The following is a 6060-nucleotide window of genomic DNA, read 5'->3' on the forward strand; positions in this document are numbered from 1 at the left end:
AATGTACAGAGATACATAATTAAGTTAGATTTTGGCATTAGAAGTTGAACAATATATCAAATATTTAATGTTCCAAGTGCATAATGAACATAAATAACTATCCAGTAGCCTTTAAACGTATCTGGTTTACAAGAAGTTATAAATTATTGACATAGAAAGAAAGAAAGTTAGTCCACAGTCTTGGAAAATAGTAATTTGCATGATCCTTGCGAAACATTCGTATTAAACAATGTTTAATGCAATTTGAATTAAATCAAGACACAAATCTGCAAAGAAAACGAGTTTAAGACAATTTTTTACAAAAAAGCACCAGCAATTTTGACTTTTAAGTAAAGCAAATGAAAAATTTACCATCAACAATCTGGCACAGACCAAAAAACTTAATTCTGTATTAATTAACAAATCAAAAAGTTTCTCAAGCAAAATATAAAACTCTTTCATGAAGCATGAAATTTTTACTTTGAGCAAATTGCTAGCTATTCACTTATAATTTTATCCTCCCACAGAAATTGCCCCCTTCCCCACACTCCTTGAGATAGCCACATGACAACACCCGTTGAAACTTTCTCATTTGCGGTGGAGTAAGAACAACCGAAAAACCAACATGGCAATAATTAAAACCCGGTTGCAAGCTGAGTAGAAACGAAAAAAAAAAAAAACGAAAAACCACAACAGAAAAAAAAAGAGAGAAAACAAAAAACTATTTATCTAGCCCCGATGTTATAGTCTGTCCTTTTGTCGTCTTCCGTCTGCTGTCATAATAAAACACGCAGAGCCAACCACGACTGACAAAAATTGCCAACAATTTAAGCAACTGCAACAGAAAAATTTACAGAAAAAACTCAAAAAAAAAAATAAACCCACTAAATAAATAACACCAAAATAAACGCATGAACAAAAAAAAAACGCATAAAGAGTGAAATGGGGGCAAAATGTTAACCGTTTCCAAAAATCGACTAACAAAATTTCATTTTCAATTTTCTTATGCACTGAATAATAGATGCCCTATCCCGATATCATATTCGGATACCCAATCTATCTTAATGGCTTAATAGACGAGTTCAAGATTGTTTTATATGGGTATGTTTAGGGAGAATTAAGTCATGTCCTTCAGAAACTTGCAATTGGGATCCTATTTAAGAAAAACGTTGATTGAATCGGTGGCTAATTCAAGGAAGTTATTTATTATTAAAAATGATAAGTCTGGAAACAAATCTCAACTAGGTTAAGTGTTCTCTCAAGGTTGATTCTCATTCTTTAAGGGAAGATGAGAAAGCATTTCTTGGAGATCCCGATATCGTGCCTTATTTGTGTCCAGATCAATACTCCTCTCATGGTTGCTTTTATAAATGAGAACCCACTTTATGGAGGTCATGATATATTGGCCAATATTATTACTATTAAGTATATGGCACGTATAATGCCATGATGACTGCTTTCTGACAACTTTGATGAACCTTTTTAGCCAATATGTATATATAGACAGGGTATATCAACACATATATGAAATAAAGTTGTGAAAAATTGCAGCACTTGTAATGAAAGAAGTTTTTAAGCGCCACTGAATGAAGGGATTTGCAGAACGCTAGGGAACAAGGGCCAGACAAAATAATAGAGGAGCGGAGAAGAGAGAGAGAGAAAAAAAAGAAAGAAATAATAAACTCATAAATAGTGTGACAAGCGTGTGGATAAAGGGAAGCTAAAAGGAGACAAGGAGTAAGAGAGAGAGTAAAGAATAAAAGACGAGGACAAATTACGCCAACAGCTGCGCGAACATGAGGATGCCATAGCTACTGAAGCTGCAAAGAAGGATTGCTGGGCGAGAATTGGGACTGATGAAAGATTTAATACTAGGGACCCAGGACCCAGCAGCCAAAGGAAATGAACAGTTTCAGAAGGCTGATAAAGGATAACAAGGGGAACTGCTGCTGGATACAAGAGCTGCCAACACTCGTCTAATCAACGCGAACATGGCAAATTGTTTTGTGTGCAAAATAAAAGATACGAGATACGAAAAACTCCAAAAATACATTGTTCTAATTTGCAATCTCTGCTCTTTTGCCAACATCACCAATGCCAAACTTTATTTTATTTTTCTATATTAACTATATGTATGTATGTATGTATGTGTGTGTGTTTATACAAAATATCAAGCGAAAAGTTTCCTGTTGTTGGTAATTTTTGACTGGTTTTTTTGCGCTCGGCTTGTCTTTTGTTATAGTTTTTGACAATCGGAAAGTTTTACTCGTCGGTTACGTGTTGCTTTTTGGCCTCTACAAAAGTTTTTTAATGAATGCACAGAGAAATTTAATATTTTTTTTTGAGAGTTTCTACCTTTTAAAAAATTTATTTGCTTTGATGGTTTTGTAAATTAAAGTCGATGCCATGTGATTTACAATTTATGTAAGAAATTGATTGAAATGGAAGTTATTTATAATTTCTGCTTGCATTTATCTTAAAAACACACACACACACACGTACTTAGAACAATCTGTATAGCTAGAAAATTTAAACAAAAACCAAGTATCCATGGACTAAAACTTTACAACCCACTTACTTTCCCTTTTGCCCTTATTCTACTCGCATGTCTCTCTTGCACTTAAGTTCAACTTTTGAGTTTTTACAACTTTACAAGATGCCTGAGGAAAAGCAGAACAAGACATTGTCATAGGAGGCAGAGGAAAAGAGGGGGGGGGGGGGGAACTAGAAAAAGATTTTCACATTTCCACCCAAAAAGTATTTACCACTCATATGCATAAAATGTGCAACAGACGCAAAAGGAAAATCTTTGAGCATTTATTTTATTGACTCACAAAGCAAATACCCATAGGTATTTGAGGCCACCAAGTTAAAGTTGGAGTCGGAGTCGGAGTTGGAGCAAGAGTTTGTGAATATATTTTCGACACTGACACACCTGCAGCCCAAGTTGATAATTTCTGGGAAAACTTTCTAGTTTATTTGCATTTCAAAGAAAATAGAAAAATACAAATAAATAAACGAAAAATTCGTACAGTTTAAATGAGGTAACGACTACGAAATACTCTGCATAAAGTAGGTGAAATAAATAGTCAATTTAAAACAAACAAAATCCAAAAATTCAAAGCTAAACATTAACTAAAAACTGTAGAAAACTTTAGACACTTTATTTCCAAATTAAAAATTAATTAAAAAATTGCATAAATTTTAAATTTCCCAAGGCTTTTGAGAACCTCTTTGAGTTTCAAATAAATACATTAAAAATTATTTTAGAAATCTTTCATAAAATTAAGAAATATTTTAATTAAAAGTATAAGTCATTACAGTGAGATTTACTTAAGTTTAAAATACATATTTTAAATATTAAGACATTTCCGTTTAATTTAAGATTATGTGTATCAATAAAAGATTGCTTGATCCAACTTTAGAAATAATTATTTCTAAATTACAATTTAAACTAAATGAAAATCCGCCTCCAATATAAAACTACAAACTGTTTGTTTTTCATTTTAAGATAACATTTTTAGTAATATTAATACTCAACAATAAACACTCAAAAATATTGAATAACATTCTTGAATAGTTTTTTAAATTATAAAAAAATTTGGTCCATTAGAAAATAAAACTCAAAAACATGTGTAAAATATTAAACGATATTCTTGAATAAAGTTTTTGAAATAATATAAAAATTGACATTGATTCGATTATTTGAGAAAGTTTATTAACATTGTTAATCTTGAGTGCTTGATCAGATTAAAACAAATTCAAAAAAATCGCATAGAATTTTCTATAGTTTTTGTAAAATATTTCAAATGTCTGAGCTAAAATAGCCATTTGTTTATTCCTCAGAATATACAGGGTAGCAAAAACAATCCATTCTTATTAGATTGCAAAAACCATCTTGAAAATATGTTTTGCCTTAATTTCAATGTTATTTTTTGATGCTGCTGCTGCTGGATCAACAAAAATATTTTGCCCACAATAATGTTCCATATTTTATTGAAAAATTAAATTCTTGGCATATTTTTTTTTTTGTTGTCGGCACAAAACAAATAAAGGGCTGAAGCTAGGATCCAACATCTGGCAAAGGTTGCTTTTGAAAATATTAATAATAACAATACAAGCCACGAGTAGCAACGATTTTCTTGGGTCTGGTTTGGTTTCTGCTTTAATATTTGTCGTTTCTTTGTTTCAAACAGAGGTAAAATGTAAAATAGATTGCGTCAATGGAATATTTATGCTGATTGCATTGGTCACTTTAGATTTATTAATCCGTAGCTTAGCATGGAATGGCTTTCGGTTGAAAAGGAGATTGAATAAATTCAAATTGCTTAGTTCTATTAGTTTCTCTTAACTTCAATTCACTTATTGTTAGATAATGCAAGCTGATAGTAGAAGTTTGTAGTCGAACATGGTATACGCTTACAATTCGATTTTGTTTTAGGGTCTTCCGCATTGCCCCTTTGCCACTACTTCATCAACTGCCAGACTAGCCATATATTGGGATTCGCAATTATTACGGGCCATGCTCTTTCAAAATGCTATAAAAATTTAAAAAGGTTTGCCTTATTCATTGTTCGTTCATTTACCAAAATACGAATTGGGTAAATCAATAAAAAATTTAGTTGAAAAATGTCTAAAAACATCTCAAAAATTTTAAATTTTTAATTGGCATATCAGTCACGGTAATTATCAAGGCGAAAAAAGACAAAATAGAGTAAAGTATTCCATTAAACCTTAATTTATTTGAAAAATGTATAACTTCATTTTAAAGTTAGAAGTTTCAGAATTATATATATATAGTCTATACTATACCATACTCTACAAGTATTGAGAGCTCCACTTACAGGAAAAGCAAGAACTGCTATATAGTCGATCGGCAATCATCTTACCTTTCATAATTTAACTAAAATGACTAAAATATTTATTGTAATCTAATGTCTCTTTTGAAACATTCTAGGCCTTCAAATATGTGAAATTTTCAAAAGGTTTTATTTTATTTATAAAGGACTAAACACCCAAAAAATCCAAAAGAAGTTCATTGTTATAGACTATTGACAGTGTGGACCTAAATCAGAGTATTTGTTATAATTGCAGTCTAAAATACTCTGCAAAGAACATAAATATTGCTAACGAGAGAACGTCTAAAATTAACGAGGATATTTGCCTTAGTCTTTTCTATACCAAAGTTTTAATTTTCCTCCTGCAATAGGGTATCTTCATGTCGATGTGGAAAAATGAATGAAATATGTGCAAATAAACACGACCTTCGTTCAATGTGAGTTTTTCTAATTGAATCATTGAAAAATGTTTTGCTTTTGAATAATATGTCATCTTGGAAACTTATGTCTTTATCAGTGAGCAATTTATTTACTGTCCTTATCATACTACTCGCTCTTGCAGTAGTAGTTTATCGTTTACATTTTACGATATACCATAGCCGTAGCATCTGCTGTGAACTGTCTCTGTGGGCAATCAATCAGCCACACTCATTCACATACTCAATCACTTGCTGGCATCATCGGGAGTTTTGTGATGGGACTCGCTGTCTCTGAATCTCAATATGCTTGTTGATTTTTACTACAAAGCAAATACAAACACACAGCACACACACACAGACACACACAAATACCACACACAGCGGGGGCATAGACAAGACAAGACCAAATAAAATAAATAATATAAAGTCCAAAACTGATAAGCAAAAAAACAGAAACGGATGACAGTTGACAGTAAAATAAAAATCGAAATCAAATCAAAGCTGTTGCTGCTGCTGCTGCTGCTTCTGATGTTGCTGATGTAGCTGCTGCCGGAGAAGGGCTTTTGCCTTTGAAATATGGGCATTGCCTAAACCATTGCCATTTTTCCGTCTTGCCTTTCTTTTTGGTTTGCTATCGTTTCGCTTATTTTTTTTTCCTTGTTGAATGATAATACAAGCTGACAGCCATTAGGAATTCAAGCTGTCCATGTGTGTTTAGTGGACAATGTCTTGCATTTGGCATCCGTATGATATACGCGCGACAATTTTCATTCATGATAGACGGCAGCGAATAGCCTCCATTCAGTGGAGGAAGATGTCCGATG

The sequence above is a fragment of the Drosophila tropicalis genome, unplaced genomic scaffold, assembly GCF_018151085.1.
Source record: "Drosophila tropicalis isolate 14030-0801.00 unplaced genomic scaffold, ASM1815108v1 contig_845, whole genome shotgun sequence".
Lineage (NCBI taxonomy): Eukaryota > Metazoa > Arthropoda > Insecta > Diptera > Drosophilidae > Drosophila > Drosophila tropicalis.